A 16,576-nucleotide genomic window follows, 5' to 3' on the forward strand; every position below is an offset into this window, starting at 1 on the left:
ATCTGCTTGCCCCTCCTCCTCTGTGCAAAAGAAACCCAATCTAATCAACCTACAGCAGAGATCTAGGGGGAAGGACCCACAACTTGGAGACAGAAAACTCTGGGTGTGTTTTTAGGCAAGTCTCCCCTCCCCCCAGCACTTAGAAAACTCCCTGTGAAATGAGGGTCCAAAGAGATGAGCTCTGCCGGCCATTGTAAGACCAACATTCCACCTCCCTGAGACACTTTCAGCTCAGACTTTCTGTGCTTCCTGAGTTACACAACCTCTGCAAGTCCAGTAGACTAGCTCCTTAAATCCCCTTCAGCTTTGAAACTTTGTGTTCTAAGGCCCTTTCTAGATATAACATTCTAGCCTCCCACACTCTTTTTGCTGCTAATAGCTTCAATTCCAAAAGCCTTCTCAACTTCCTTCTTTTAAACCTCCTTCCAACTCTGACATCCCCTGTTCTAAGCCCCTTCCCAGATCTGACATCCCCTGTTCTAAGCTCCTTCCCAGCTCTGATATCCCCTGTTCTAAGCTCCTTCCCAGCTCTGACATCCCCTGTTCTAAGCTCCTTCCCAGCTCTGACATCCCCTGTTCTAAGCTCCTTCCCAGCTCTGACATCCCCTGTTCTAAGCTCCTTCCCAGCTCTGACATCCCCTGTTCTAAGGACCCTCTAAACTCTGACATTTTATGATTCAAATCAAGTTATCACAAAATAAAAACCCACAGGCCCAGGAAAGCAGAATTTTCTGGTATTAAAGTGAGGTGCTTTTTAAAAAAAGAAATCGTATTGAAAAGTCCATGTCACGCTTTAAGGTTTCTCAGCACTGCCCCGGGTCCTCGCTCTGCCCTGGGTCTCCTAAGCCCTGGCATAGAGGTTGGGGAGGGGTGGGAGGAGGCTCAGCCAGGATGGGCTCTGGGGATCACAGGCACATGACAACGTCTGACAGAAATGACAAATGTCAAGACTCTCCTCTTACATCTGAGGGCAAGATCACAGGATGTAGAGCTGAACCTCCATGTCATCTGGGCCAGCCCCTCTTCTTACAAAGTAGAATGGAAGCCCCTGAGGGCAGGGGGTCCTTCTCTTTTGTCATTGTGCTCCTAGCACAGGACCTGGTATATTTTCTTCCATCAGAGTAAACTCCCTTGGTTGTCCAGGTAAGGAAATTCCCCCTCCCAGTTCAGATCAGCAATTTCTCTGAAACTTCCTGGCTAAGGGAGTTATGGGAGGCAGTGAAGTAAATAATGGGGTTTGTGGGGCAGCTGGGTAGTGCAGTGGATAGAGCACCAGCCCTGAAGTCAGGAGGACCTGAGTTCAAATGTGACCTTAGACACTTAACACTTCCTGGCTGTGTGACCCTGGGCAAGTCACTTAACCCCAATTGCCTCAGCAAAATAATAATAATAAATAAATAAAGGGATTTATGTTGAGATTTAGAGACTAAAGCAGCCCCAGAGGCCCAGAAGCCCAACCCTTCCTTATAGATTCTAGCAGCAGTGACCAAACATTTAAGCACCCACTATGTGCTAGACACCACATGCCCTAAGTTCTGGGGTTACAACAAAGGGACAAAATCAGCCCACGAGGAGCTCACAGTCTAATGGGGGAGTCACCTGCCAACTACCAAGTCCAAAGCACACCCAGTGTAAATGGGAGATTATTTCAAAGGGAGACACAAGTAGTGGAGGGAGGAGGAGGGAGGCCCTCTTGCAGAAGGTGGGATTTAAGCTGGCTCTCATAAATAAACGTTCAGAGTAGAATCCAAACTCAGCTTCTTAATGAAACCCAGCATCTAGCCACCAGGCCACCTTGCCGTGACTCAAATCACAGCCAACGTGTGTCAAAGATGGGACTCAGACTAAAACTTCAGACCTCTGTCTACTATGTGACCATATCTCTCATACAAAAGGAGCTCGATAAATGCTTAAAGAAGATGAGGAAACTGAAGCCCGAGGAAGGAAGAAGTTGAGAAAACTGAAACCCAAGGAGGAAGACCTTCTCCGAGTGACTGAGTCACAATGTAAGGAGAATTAGGAGGAAATATTTATTTGTATCACAAAGATCCACAGAACCCACACATCTAAGTGAGAGTTCCTTGAGCAATGCACCTGGAGAGGGACAGAAACCTGATAAAGAGAAAGAGAAAAGGTGATTGCAATCGCCACAGTTCCACCGAAGCCATCCCAGGAGACACTTGAAGATGGGTGCTTGAGGCTATCAGCCCTTTCTGTTGTCTTATCTGGGGATATATCTTGGGAAAGATCCCTTAAGGTCCCTTCAGAGTCCTCCCTGGGACTCCCGGACAGTTTCTGAATGGAATTAGAGAAAGACTAGCTGAATCACTCACCCCTCAACCACTCACCGCTACCCTGGGGGTGGAGACAAAGGCCAAACAGGAAACTCTGGTGACTGGTGACTCTCCCAAAGATCAGATGCAGGTTTCCATCCCCAGGGCCCTGAGGAGCTTGCTTATTTGAAGGGATTGGAGTTTTTTAGCCTGGAGAAAAGAAGACTCAAGGCAGGAGGAATGTTCCCTGGGTCCAAGAATTTGAAAGGCTGTCACATGGAAGAAGGATTCGATTTGCTCTGCTTTCCCTCCCAAACCTCACCCCAGAGGACAGAGGGTGGAAACTGCAAAGAGCAGATTGAGAATTGATAGTGGGATAAAATTCCCTTTCTGTGGGAGCTGTCCAAAATTGGAAGGAGCTACGCGGAGAGGTAGTGGATTCTCTCCAAGAATAAGATGGAGGATCGATCAATCCACAAGCCTTTATTAAGGAAGTACTGAATACTCAACATTATGACTTAAATCGAATGTAGATATTGTACTGTTCACTTCTCGTGAACATACAGCCTATTAAAACACCAGATGTGCTTTTGTTGCTTTTTTTCCATAGAATTTATTCTTTAGTCATTTCTTGTCCATCTTGTATTTGTGAGATTTGGTGGTGGTTGTGGTTCTTGTTGTTAGCCTTGCTGTTGTTTTAACCCAAAACTTTATCTTCACATTTATCTCGATTACTTACTTCTGAGATTATTCATCATTCTTATCTGTTTTCATTCCTGACTGTAATCTACTCTATCCAATAGTTCTGTTGGTTTCAACCTTCTAGGCCTTGATCCAAGTCCTTGATTAAAATAAATAAACAGGACCCAGGATAGATCCCTGAAGTATTCCATTAATGACCTTATCCAAGTTGAAACTGATCCATTCTTTAGATATGAACATTTAATCAGTTTTTAATGTACTAGCTACCATCTTGTTGTCCACAATTCTCTGTTTGTCCATGAGAGAGAAACATAATAATGCCTTTCAGAAATATAGATCTACGTGGTATCTGTGATTTTATTCTGATTTAGCAAAAATTACTCAGTCATAAGAGTTAATAGCTTGGCAAGGACTGGAAATAAAAACCTCTAATACATTATATTAATCTCATATAGAAAGTGAAGGTGGGGGAAGAGGAAGGAAGGAAGGAAGGAAGGAAGGAAGGAAGGAAGGAAGGAAGGAAGGAAGGAAGGAAGGAAGGAAGGAAGGAAGGAGGGAGGGAGGGAGGGAGGAGGGAGGGAGGGAGGGAGGGAGGGAAGGAAGGAGGGAGGGAGGGAGGGAGGGAAGGAAGGAGGGAGGGAGGGAGGGAGGGAAGGAAGGAAGGAAGAGAGAGAGAGAGAGAGAGAAAGAAAGAAAGAAAGAAAGAAAGAAAGAAAGAAAGAAAGAAAGAAAGAAAGAAAGAAAGAAAGAAAGAAAGAAAGAAAGAAAGAAAGAAAGAAAGAAAGAAAGAAAGAAAGAAAGAAAGAAAGAAAAGAAAGAAAGAAAGAAAAGAAAGAAAAAGAGAAGGAAGAAAGGGAAAATACAAAGAAGACAGGGAGAGAAAAGGGATAATAAAGCTTTTTAAAAGAAGGAAGAAAAAGTTCAGAAAAATGCAAAAAACATTTTAATATTTTGTTTACTGTAGTTACATTTAATAAACACTTAAAATGTAACATAATTACATCATTCCATATTCAATCTTCTTTGAGTTATTCCAGTTTAAACAGCTCTTCTTATCAAGTTTTAGATCTTGTCACAGTTCTGTTGACAGAGAAAAGAGAACTTTGGAACATACCTAACTGCCATTGGATAAAAGCCTCTGAACAAGACAGCTACCACTGGAGAAAGAGATAAGAACTTTCACAGAATTTAGACCCACACTTGGACAATAATTGATAAGAAGAATTGAGAGCATGTTTTGGGAAAGAGACTTTTTCCCAGATTGAAATAGATGAATACAGAGACCTAGAAGTTCCTAAGAAGGGTGGCAGGGGAAGAGACTCGACTGGACCAGCAATTGATAGTTAACAATTACTAAAGACATCTTGTCAATATCTTAGTCATTCCCTTGATTTTCCAGAACTCAGGAAAAGCTCCAATTGGGCTCTCTATTAAAGCCAATACATCATTCAAATGTTTTATCTATATTTCTTTATAATTAGACATTGTTAATAAATGCCATGGGCAGCTAGGTGGTATAGTACATAGACCACCAGTTGTAAAGTCAGGAGGACCTGAGTGCAAATCTAGTCTCAGACACTTACTAGCTATTGATCCTGGGCAAGACATATAACCCTTGTTTACCTCAGTTTCCCCATCTGGAAAATGAACTGGAAAAGAAAATGGCAGACCATCCCAGCATTTTTGTCAAGAAAACCTCAATTGGGGAAGTGGAAATCTTCAACATAAAGAAGATCCAACTCACTTCCAGTTGATCAATGATGGACAGAAACAGCTACACCCAGAGAAGAAACACTGGGAAGTGAATGTAAATTGTTAGCACTAATATCTGTCTGCCCAGGTTGCATGTACCTTCGGATTCTAATGTTTATTGTGCAACAAGAAAATGATATTCACACACATGTATTGTACCTAGACTATATTGTAACACATGTAAAATGTATGGGATTGCCTGTCATTGGGGGGAGGGAATAAAGGGAGGGGGGGATAATTTGGAAAAATGAATACAAGGGATAATATTATAAAATATATATATATAATTAAAAAAAAAAAAAAGAAAACCTCAATTGGGGTCACAAACAGTCAGACATACTAAACAACAACAATAAATCTCAGTCAATAACAGTCTCTAAATTCAACTTTTGATACTCAGAGAAGATAATTCATGGGAGAAGAAACTTCCCACATCAATTCCTTACCAGTAGTAGGGGAGATACAAACTGATTAGAAAAAAATTAATAAAACCTTTTTATTTAAAAAAATACTTGTTATTGATGATATAATTAGAAAATCTGACCCCAGATTACCTAACAAATCAAGGTCAAAGATTGAATACTATTAAGTATATATTTATATAATAATATGATTATTATATCATAATAAACAAATATAATCATTTTATATTAGTTTATTATTATATAATTATTATATTTAATGCTTTTATAGAAGATATTAATAATAACTAATAAAGCATAGATATAATGTTTTTGAGAAAAAAAATCAGCAGCCTAAGGAATGATATATGTTTATCCCCAAGATCCCTAAAAGATTATTCACAACTCAGATGAAAAAGCCCCCAACCCATAGGGATGGCTGCTCATATACCGATTCTTTGGAGTGTTTGTGTACAGAGATGATTGTTAAATGCACAATAAAAGAGGAAAAGGGGGAGGCAGTTAGTACAGGATGGGAGAGACGTGACTAGAAAACAGTTCATGAGAAAAAAGTCTGAGGAGGGTTAGAAACTGCAAGCTCAATATGAGTCAGCACGGTAACTCCCAGCCAGAAATGCTAATGCGATCTCCCTACTTCCGTGCTTCCTCCAAGATCCAGGAGTTCCTCCCTGTGGGTGCCAGCAGAGAATGGTCAGCAGAGTCAGGGGAAATGGAAACTGCCACACAGAGATCCGGTCACAGAATGGGGGTGTTCAACCTGAAGAAGAGAAGACTGGGGGCGGGGGCTGAGGGATTCCCTAAGAGGGTGCTGTAGCAGGGAGAACTTGGGCATGTTCTGCTTGGCTCCAGAGGGCAGGGCATAGAGGAGTGAGCTGAAATCCCAGGAAAGTGCTCAGTGGGAGAGGAAAAATCTCTTAACAATTCTGTTCATATTTTTTTCAATCGCCTCCGGTTCTTGGGGTTTCCTTGACAAAGATAACTGGAATGCTTGGCCATTGCCTTCTCCGGCTCATTTTCCAGGTGAGAAAACGGAGGCAAACAGGGTTAAGTGACTCGCCCAGGGTCATACAGCCAATACGTGTGTGAAGCTGCATTTGAACTCAGGTCCTCCCGATTCCAGAGTGTACACTCTCTACACTGTGCGAGCTGACATTACAATGGTCCAAACCTTGGGAAGTAGTGAGTTCTCCATTGCTGGAGGTATTTGAACTGCTTGCCAGGAATAGCACAGAACAGATAGATGATTTAGGTCAGTCTGTTAATCATCCAAGATTTATTAAGTGCCTTCTTTGTGCCAAGCACTGGGCTAAGCCATGGGGAGGAGTCCTATCAGAGGTCTCCTGAGATTCCAGATAAAATAAAAGGGTTCCATCAGCTGTGTTCTAGCTTTAAATCTATACATGATACTGTGTCTCCATCCAGCAATGGGTGCATTGCCCCCACTTCCTTCTAGCAAAGGACAATGTCCGATCCATCTCTCTGGGCTGTCAGATGGATGAATCAGCAAGCATTTATTACACACACACCCATGTGCCAGGCACTGTGCTAAATTGTAGCGAGACAGAGACAAAAGTAGCACAGCCTCCCCTCGGCAAACTTCCTTTCTCTCAGGGCAAAGATACATATAAGTAGATGCAAAGTAAATAAAAAGACTAAGACCAGCCAGCATTCACATGGCTCTTTAAAGTGTACAAAATACACAAGAGTTCTTGACATCATGGAGGTGCAAATTGGATTTAATGGAGGGAGGGCTGGGTAAGGTCACTTTCCCTTCAAAGTTTTCTGGGTCCAGAGCCAAGATATAGATCAGGATGACTGAAGATGGTCCCAGATGCAACAGGAGGATTTCATCTCATTGGATGTTCACAATCCCCCTATAAACAAGGGGCTGTAATTATTCCTGTTTTTACAGATGAGGCTGAAAGAAATTAACTCATTTATCCAGGACCACCAGGTGCCGTCCAGCCGAGAAACTGCAGTCCATGGCAATTTTGAGGGGAAAATGGGGGCCCTGGGCCCTGGCGGTATTAAGAAAGGCTTCTCCCTGCTATCTGGGAGTCCTTCGTCTCCAAGCTGGAGGCTCTGGGCGCATATTTGAGGTCAGCCAGTTTGGGGGAAAAGATACTGACTCTTTGTTCTTGGGAGAAAATAGCCCTGACTTCTCTTTCTTTGAAGTTTCCAGGATCATTCTTTTGAACTTCCCACAAGAGAAGAAAATACCTGCAGAAGTCCCCAGATCCCTAGTCAGAGGCCGTCACGTCGCTTTCTATAGGCTCCTTTGAGCCTTTCTCAGGCCGTGTCAAATGAGTCTTTGAAATGATTTTGTTAAAAGACTCAATAACCTTTGGGGTGCAAGCTTGGGCCTTTTGGAGCTGTACATAGCTCCGGAGATAAGAGGATTTAGAAATAGGAGAGATCTTAGACCACAGTCTTGAGTTACCCAATCTTGGAAGTGAGCAGCCTGAGACTGACAGAAGGCACATGATTTAAACAGAATTCTGGGATCTGTTATTGAGCACCTACTGTGTACTAGGCACTGTGCTCAGAAGTGAGGATTCAGACAAAAACAAAACCTTCTCTTCTGTCAAGTGAGAGCCTTACATTGGGGGGAGGACAGGAAACAACATGCCATAGATGAATAAACACGGTATACATATGAACTATAAGCAAAGTCACTTGAGGAAGAACTGTGGACAGCCCTTCTCTGAAGGCCGGCTTCTTCAGCTTCCTTCAAGCCTCTGCTAAAGTCTCACCTTCCAGAAGAAGCCTTTCCTGCTCCACCTTAACATCAGTGCCTTCCCTGAGATTCCCTCCACGTGATCCTGCAAACATAGCTTGTGTGTCGTGTCCATTTTTAGATTAAAAGCTCCTTGAGGGCTTTTTTATTTCCATGACTTAGCACAGTGTCTGGCATCTATTAGGTGCTTAATAAATGCTTATTAATGGAACTAGGAAAGGTCTGTTATATGAAATAGAACATTAGCTGAGCCCTAAGTGACCTAGGAAGCCTAAGAGGTGGAAATAAGAAGGGGGAGCAGTCCAAGAATATGAGAATCTCCGAGGGGGAAAATGGAATGGCACGTATTAAGACATGTTCTGTAGTGGTCTACCTGACATCTGGAGGAGAGGGTGAGGGGGGGGAAAGTTGGAACAGAAGGTTTTGTAATTGTCAATGCTGAAAAATTACCCATGCATATATCTGGTAAATAAAAAGCTATGATAATAATTTTTAAAAAGACATGTTCAAGGTCACACGTCCTTGGGACAAGGTTCAAAGCCAGCTCTTCCAACTCCAAATCTTCCCCCAACACACACACCCTATCCCTATGACTTGGCAAGATACATACTTGAAATCCTTAGAGAAACAGTGGGGCGCACTGGTTGGTACCCCAGATTTCCAGAATACTAGGTCTGAAAGGGAGATCTGTTGACTTCCTCTAATCCCAAACCCTCACTTGCCAGCAGCTTTACTGGCTGAGCTGAAATGACTTTTCCAAGGTAACATAGCAATTGAGAGAGAGACTGGATTATAATTCACGTTTCCAGTCTTTGACTCTTTCCCTTCAGAATCAATCAAACATTTACTCAGTACCTCTTCTATGTCAGGTTCTATGCACTGAACATATAGATTTTGCTCCTAAGTCTGCTGCTTACTAACTCCATGAACTTAGACTCGTCATTCAGCATCTCTGAGCCTCTGTTTGCCCATCTGAAAAAGGGGAGCAATAACAATTGAACTCTTGCTCTGACATAGGAATTCCATGAGATTCAAGCCAAAGAATGCCTTTTATTTATTTATTTACTTACTTATTTATTTGTTTGTTTGTTTGTTTATTATTTTAGGGCCTAAAAGACACTGATGCATTTAAGCTCCTTTCATTCTTCTCCTCTCTTCCATCATTGTATTGTTATTATTAGGAGCAGATTTCAAAGTTCAGCATGAGGGCATTAAAACTAGCCATTCTTCTGAGTTGTAGGATTTTTTTTAATGTGCCTTTTTTTATTCCACTGAATGAGATTTAAATTTAGTATCCTCCTTTAAGGAGGAAATTCTGTCCACTTCCTCTTTACAAGTTATTTCTGACAGTGTCTCCTTTCTCAATATCTGACCTGCCCAACCATACCCTCCCCACTCAGAAGAACACGAGGCTTGTGGCCTAGGTAACAATCTCATTTCATTCTCCTTCTGAGTTCTTCAGAAATTAAAGCAAATCGTGCTGGCTTTGAGGATCTTATTTCCAGCCCCTTGGCCAAGTAAGCCAGGATATCTTTCTGATAAGTTTGATGACTCCCCGACTTTCTCTTCTCCACATATTCTAGATTTTTAAGCCCATTTCCTACCAAAGGGACATGCTTTAGGGACTTTGCCAAATATGGCCCCACTCATGAGATGATGGGATTCAAAGTGAGAAGGGATTTTATACTTAGTTATCTAACCCCCATATCTTAAAGAAGAAGAAAGTGGTCAAGGGAAAGGAAGTTACTTGCCTGAGGAAATAGGCATTTATTAGGCACCAACTACCTACCAGTTGCTGTACTAAGTTCTATACAAATATTTTCTCATTTGATCCAGACATAACCCTGGAAGACAGCTGCTACTACTGCCTTCATTTCCCAGTTGAGGAATTGAAGAAGGCAAAGCCTTGTTAAGAATTACCCAACAAGTGGGTTTCTAATGCTGGATCCGAACTCAGGCCTCTCTCCCTCTAGGCTCAGAACTTGAGATTGTAGGAAGTCAAAGATCTGGCCAAGCTACACTGCAGCACCTTGGGCAGTTCTTAGTGCCCGTTTTAGGAAGGGCATCAGTAAGCTGGAAAGCTTGGAGAGGAAGAGAAAGCAAGATGGAGCAGCCATTGGAGACCAAGCCACTGAAGAGCAGGTGGAGAGAGGGAGGATTCTTCATTTAGAGAGAGCAGGACTCTGATGGGGCCATAGAAGGGTACCACATGGCAAAGGAAACTTGCCCACAGAACTTCCAGGAATAGCTGAACGTGGCAGAAAGGTGGGCTCAGGAAAAGGAAAAACTTCCTCCCATCTGGGCCCCCACAGAGCAGTCATCCAAAATTTGGAATCAGAGAACTTGGGTTCGAATTCTAGATTTCTTACATCCTAGAGTTCTGCTTCAAGGTGCCAGTCAGGGGGACTCATCACCCTGAGTTCAAATCCAGCCTCAGATGCTTCTCAGCTGTGTGACCCTAGCCATGTCACTTCACTCTGCCTCAGTTTCCTCAGTTGTAAAATGAGCTGGGGAAGGAAATGGCCAACATTTCCAGTCTGTTTCCTAAGAAAACCCCAGAGAGGTCGGACACTACTGAAAAATGACAGAACAGATCACCAGCACCTAGCACACTGCTGGGAGGTTCCTTGGTTTAATAGCTGATTGCAATTGAGATCAGTCAGTGTAAATGGCAGTCAAGATCATCAAAGCCCAAGAAGTAGACAGAAAGGAAGGGGGAGATGGGAAGTAGCCATAATCTTATAATTGACATGGTTTTATCAGAAGACATCCTTTCCCCAGTGAAGGAAGATCGTCCGATCTAGGAGTCAGTGTCAGGCGGGCCTGATCCCAATGATCTGATATTCCCATGAAACAGAATATAACCCAAGAAAATGGTGACTTTGAGGAGATAGTGTCTTAGATGTGGATCTATCCTGAGACAATAAGAAGAAACTGAGCCAGGCTAGGAGGGCCGACTACCACTAGGGAGCCCTTTGTCTCAAGCCAGCCTAACCAAGGTTTTACCTGAGAGGGTCTCCCCCAAGACCCACTGGTCCTTTCTTTATCTTATGATCCTCCAGCATCAAGAAGAGTTTGAGTCTCAGGGTTTTTTTTTTTTTTTTTTTCCATTTGTAAACACCGATAATCTTTGCTTTTTGTCAACGTGGGGACTCATCTCAGAAAGGCAGATTAACAACTGTTCTATAACTTATCCGTAAAATCCTAAACACTTGCCTAAAGTCCAGAGATTAAGTGATTACCCCATATCACACAGTTAATAAATATTACATAGGACATTCAAACCTAAGTCTTCTGGACTTCATACCTACTAGGCTAGCCACTATGGCACGTTGCCTTTCATCTGGGAAAATAACAAATATTTACATTACCTACTTCACAGGGTAGCGAAGAGCAAATAAAATAGCATATGTTAAGCACGATGGGCCCCTAAATAAGTACTATCTCTTGTCCTTAATAAATCCATTGTATTTCAACAAAGAGAACAGAAGAGGTATCTCGAAACTGAGCCATGTTGGAAGGAGATTTCAAGTGTAGCTCAAATAAGACCTGAGCCAGATGCCAAGAATACAAACAGTTTCCAAACCACCAAAACAGAACTTATCTTAAATCCCCTGGACTTACTTTGGTCTAACAAGAGAATCTCTGAGAAAGGCTTGAAGAAAACAGTCTTAAAAGGAAGACAAATATTTAGAGTTTGCTAGGCTCGGCCTACAAATTAGGAAGAATGGAGAACTGGGGCATCAGCTGCCTTACTTTGTTGTCTTTAATTTAAAGCAGATTGTGCTTTCTGGTAGATGATGGAGGGAAATCGGCCTGCCTCCTCAACCGGGCTCTAGAAACCACTTCTGAAGAGGCCATGTTTCATGTTCTAGGCAACCACATTTAATAAGGTAGCTGAGAAAGTGAAGCCAAAATTGTGCTATCGGGGAATCAAAGGAAACATGGACTGGGTTTGATTGAAGTGGTTCCAAGCCTGAGGAGGCAGGGGAAGGGGTTGGGGGTGCAGGGAGAGATGTGAAATTGTCCATCTCCCCTTCTCTGCCTGGGCCTGAATGCAGGAAGTCAGAAACTGGAGAGCTCCATCAGCAGAAATCACTGGGCCTTGGACTTTCCTTCACCCCACTGGCCACAGGTTTGACAATTATCAGGAAATTAAAAATGTTTTACGGAATCGGAGCCAGAGCCCAAATATCCAAGAGACCCTTTCTGATAAGAGATGGAGGGACCACTGGCTTGACAGAGAACACCATGTCAATACCCACAGAGGAAACCAAGACCCAGAGAGGAGAAGAAAATTAGTGACAAAGACAAGACTTAATTTAATCCAGGTCTCTTAATTCTTAATTCATTGCAAGAGTGAAATAAATACTGACCTTGAGATCTAGAAACTTGGAAGAGAGAATTCTCTTGATCTTTAATTCTTAAGAATGCATCGTGGGGGATAAATAGAAATTCATCCTGATGGGGGTATTTTCCCATTACATGGCAAATGCTTCTTTTTGTACTCAGTAAAGAGTATGGATCTGGGGCAGCTAGGTGGTGCAGTGGAGAGAGCACCTTGAATTCAGGAGGATCCGAGTTCAAATCTGGTCTCAGACATTTAACACTTCCTAGCTGTGTGACCCTGGGCAAGTCACTTAACTCCAGCCTCAGGGAAAAAAAAAAAAAAAAAAAAGAGTATGGATCCATGGGCCCAAACTCAAGATGCAGAACATCACATTTTTCATCAACGTTTCCAACTCTGCTTTAGTTGAGTGCATTTCTTTAGATGATTCTTTCATGTATGGTAAAGCACTGACTGCCACTAACTGGACATGTCGGCCAAGTTATTGAAACTACCCTGAGCTTTCCTCTCCAAATCAGTCAAAGTAAGGGGCTGGACTGAATATTCATTCCCAGGTTCATCCCAGGTCCATGTAACATTCAGGGCTCTGTGGAACAAAAGGTTTGGTGATTGTCAATGCTGAAAAATTACCCATGTATATATCTTGTAAATAAAAAGTTATAATAAAAAATAAGTTAGGAAAAAAAAAACATTCAAGGTTTTGGGTTCCAGTTTTGTTTTTTTGTTCTAATAATATATGTTCTATGATTGCTATTCTACATGTGAATATGGTGAAATTGAATGGAGATAATATAAAGTCTTAGATTTGTGTTTGAGAGCTCACTATAGTGAGGGAGGAAGGTATTTTACCTGAAAAAGATCTGGGAGTTTTAATGACCTGCAAACTTAAGAAGGTTTTAAGAAATCTGTAAGTGAGCCAGAAAAGGGTGCAGCATTCAAGAATACAAAGGAGATAATCCTACTGTATCCCATGGAGAGAATGGGATCATTGTGGCTGCAACAATTTATGAAGAATTGTGCTGTGTCTAGAGGAGAATGATCTGGGAGAGAAGGCCTTGCCTGGGGTTCAAGCCATAAAAAGCTGAGTAGAAGAATCTTTCATGTAGAAAAGGCCAGGAATGATAGTTGACTTCAATAATATTAAGCTCCTACTGCATGCCAGATACTTGGTTAGGCTATAAGGGTAAAAAGATGTTTAAAAACAGTCTTGTTCAGGTTTTGAACAACAATCCTGCACAGTAAGAACACTTGCATTATCATTAGATTTATTTTACAAACAGAGAGCTTAAGGTGGGTAGGGAAGAGGAGGTAAGCTGCTTTCTCTTGGCCCCTGGAGGCTGAACCCAAAGCAATGAATGGAAACCACAAAGATCACTTTAATCTGGAGGACAGAAAAAGGTTCTTGACTAGAAGAAATGTCACAGAGTGGAAGAGGATGCTTTGAGGCAGTCGCCCCCCATCCCCAATGTGCTAGAGGCCTTCCCACAGAATTTGGATGGCCCCTACATTATAGGGGAGTTCTTGGTCAGCTCTGGTTTGGGTGACATGGCCCTCTCTGACTTAGTTTCTGTGATCTTATGGTTGCTAGAAGGAAGTCTCCCATGGTGGATGGTAGATCTTCCATCTGAGTTCAGGTGGGAAGCCTCCTGTTCAATCCAGGGAACATCCCCTCCTATCCCAGCAGGAAGCAGCCTCCAAGGGTGAAAGAAAGTCATACAGAAGTCATATTGTTGATTGCTTAGGGCCAGGCAAAGGGAAACTTGGCTAAAGAAAGGACTGAGAGTGAAACTTCCCACCCACTCCCCAGCATCTGGTTTCCCCCAGGGTTTATTTCCGGGGAAGTCCCTTTCTTAGAGAAACCCTGGCTTGGCTGCTGATTATTAGTTCCCCCAGGCTGCCCTTTACCTCCCTTCCAGGCTCAGGGTCTACCTCCTCTCTGAGCAAACCTCCCCAGAACTTTTGTCTCTGATAGCACTTAGCCAGGCCTCTTTACAAAGTAACCATGATCATTGTCTTAATTCCCATTAATGTCAACCTCCTGGGCAACTATTAAGCTCCTACTGATGGAAGTGGATATCTTCAACATAGGGAAGATCTAATCCAGTTTCAAATGATCAATGAGGGACAGAATCAGCTACACTTAGAAAAAGAACACTGGGAAATGAGTGTGAACTGTTTGCATTTTTTGTTTTTCTTCCCAGGTTGTTTTTACCTTCCGAATCCAATTCTTTCTTTGCAACAACAACAACAACAACAACAAAATTCGGTTCTGCACACATATATTGTACCTAGGATATACTATAACATATTTAATATGTATGGGAATGCCTGCCATCTAGGGGAGGGGGAGGAGGGAAGGAGGGGAAAATTTGGAATAGAAGGGAGTACAAGGGATAATGTTGTAAAAAATTACCCATGCATATGTACTGTCAAAAAAAATTATAATTATAAAATTAATTTAAAAAAATTAAAAAAAAAAACTATTAAGCTCCTACTGTATGCCAGACAAGTGGCTAGACAATAAGGGTAAAAAAAAATTTAAAACAGTCTTGTTCAGGTTTTGAAAGTTCTTTTTTCACAACAAACCTGAACAGTAAGAATGATTGCAATATCATTAGACTCATTTTATAGACAAACAACAGAGAGATGAAGGTGGGTAGGGAAAGTATTATCTCAGATTGTAGATTTAAAGTGGCAATTGATAGATCAACAAATATAGATACTACCCTAAGAACAACAATAATAATTACTAATATTCATTAAAGTTATCATAATATATTTCAAGAACAGTCATTCGACAAGCAATTATTGAGGATTGATTATGTGAAAGATTCTGCTTTGGAAACAAAGAAATGTAACAATCACCCTTACATTCTAATGGGCAATATCCACAGCCAAGAAGTTACAGACAGTATCATAAGAAAGGCTCTGGCCACTGGGAGACCTGGGAAAGGACTCTCGCAGGAGAATAGAAGGGGGCTGAGGCCTGAAGGAAAAAAGGGAAGCTAGGAAACATGAAGAAGAACTGGGCACTGATGGCACATCAGTTCCCAGAGTTCTAGGCCAAAAGTGTCAAACACAGGCCTGACATCCGTAATATTCCCAGATGCATTCCAAGACATTAAAATGCAACTGGAAGATACTTAACAAAATAAATAAAAATACACTAAAACACAGATAATATTACATTTTTAAACAAAATCAGTTAGGTGGCCCACAGTGATCAGTCTATACAGTTAAATAGCCCCTTTTCCCACCTGAGTTTGATATGACTTCTCTAGAAAACTTTTTCAGGTACAGTTGATCCAAATGGTGAAAGGGACCAAAAAAGGAAAAATGATGAACGTTGGAGGGGTTGGGGGGAAACAGGCACATTAATGGGTAAGGGGACAATCTGGAACTTGCCCCAAAGTCACTAGACTGTGCATCCCCCTTTGATCCAAGGAGGTCACTACCAGGTCTTTACCCCAAAGAGATCAAAGCCAGAGAACAAGGTCTCATATATACAAACACATCTGTAATGGTTCTCTTTGTAGTGGCAAATAACTGGAAACTAAGGGGATGCCCAGCAGTTGAGGGATTGCTGAGCTTGTGTTGGATAAATGGAATGGAATATTATTTTTTTCTAACATAGATTGGAGTAAGCAGAACCAGGAGAATGATTTATACAGCAGCCACCATGTTGTAAGGACAAATCATTTTAAAAGAGAATTTGGATCTGTACAAATCCAGCCTCAGGCACTTAACTAACAGCAGCATCCTGGAGATGACTGGTTTTCTTGGAAACAAAGGATGAACAACAGCCACAGATCTCTAGACAAATCATCCACTTCCATGAAACTCAATAAAATAAAATAAAATAAAATAAAATAGTAGCTACCTCCAAAGGAGGTGAGATTAAAATGAGATATTATTTGTACAACACTGTAAACCTTAATACACTAACAACCGCTAGTTATTAGTAAGAGTTGCAAAGTAGTTCTTCAATTGAACCCTAAGATTCTTGGGTCCTCCACAGAACCTAGGACTTTGCAAATGCTCACTATTTTATAGAGTGGATCTACCTTTCAGCTAAAGAGAATATGGTCCAGTGGAAAGATCCCTAACAGGAGTCAAAAGCTATGGGTTCAAATCCCACCTTTGGTTTTGATTTACCTCTGATTTTGGACAAGGTAAGAGAGCATTAGACAAGGAGTAGGGAATACCTGAGTTTAAATACTGCCTCCGGATGCTTACTAGATGCATGATTCTGGATAAGATCCCTAACTTCTCTCAGCCTCAGTTTCCCCATCTCTAAACCAGTGATAATAAAAGTACTCACTTCTCAGACTTGTGAGAATCA

General features: G+C 41.8%; 1 long non-coding RNA gene across 1 annotated transcript; it reads right to left on the minus strand.

Moving 5' to 3' along the window:
- Nucleotides 1-3,924: 3,924 nt before the first annotated feature.
- LOC141540500 (uncharacterized) lies at nt 3,925-7,225 on the minus strand. Its single transcript, XR_012481553.1, has 2 exons — nt 6,277-7,225; nt 3,925-4,528 (listed from the first exon to the last, which is right to left on the minus strand). It is a non-coding gene; the product is annotated as an uncharacterized LOC141540500 (long non-coding RNA).
- Nucleotides 7,226-16,576: the final 9,351 nt, after the last annotated feature.

This window comes from Sminthopsis crassicaudata, chromosome 4, assembly GCF_048593235.1.
Source record: "Sminthopsis crassicaudata isolate SCR6 chromosome 4, ASM4859323v1, whole genome shotgun sequence".
NCBI classification, from domain to species: domain Eukaryota; kingdom Metazoa; phylum Chordata; class Mammalia; order Dasyuromorphia; family Dasyuridae; genus Sminthopsis; species Sminthopsis crassicaudata.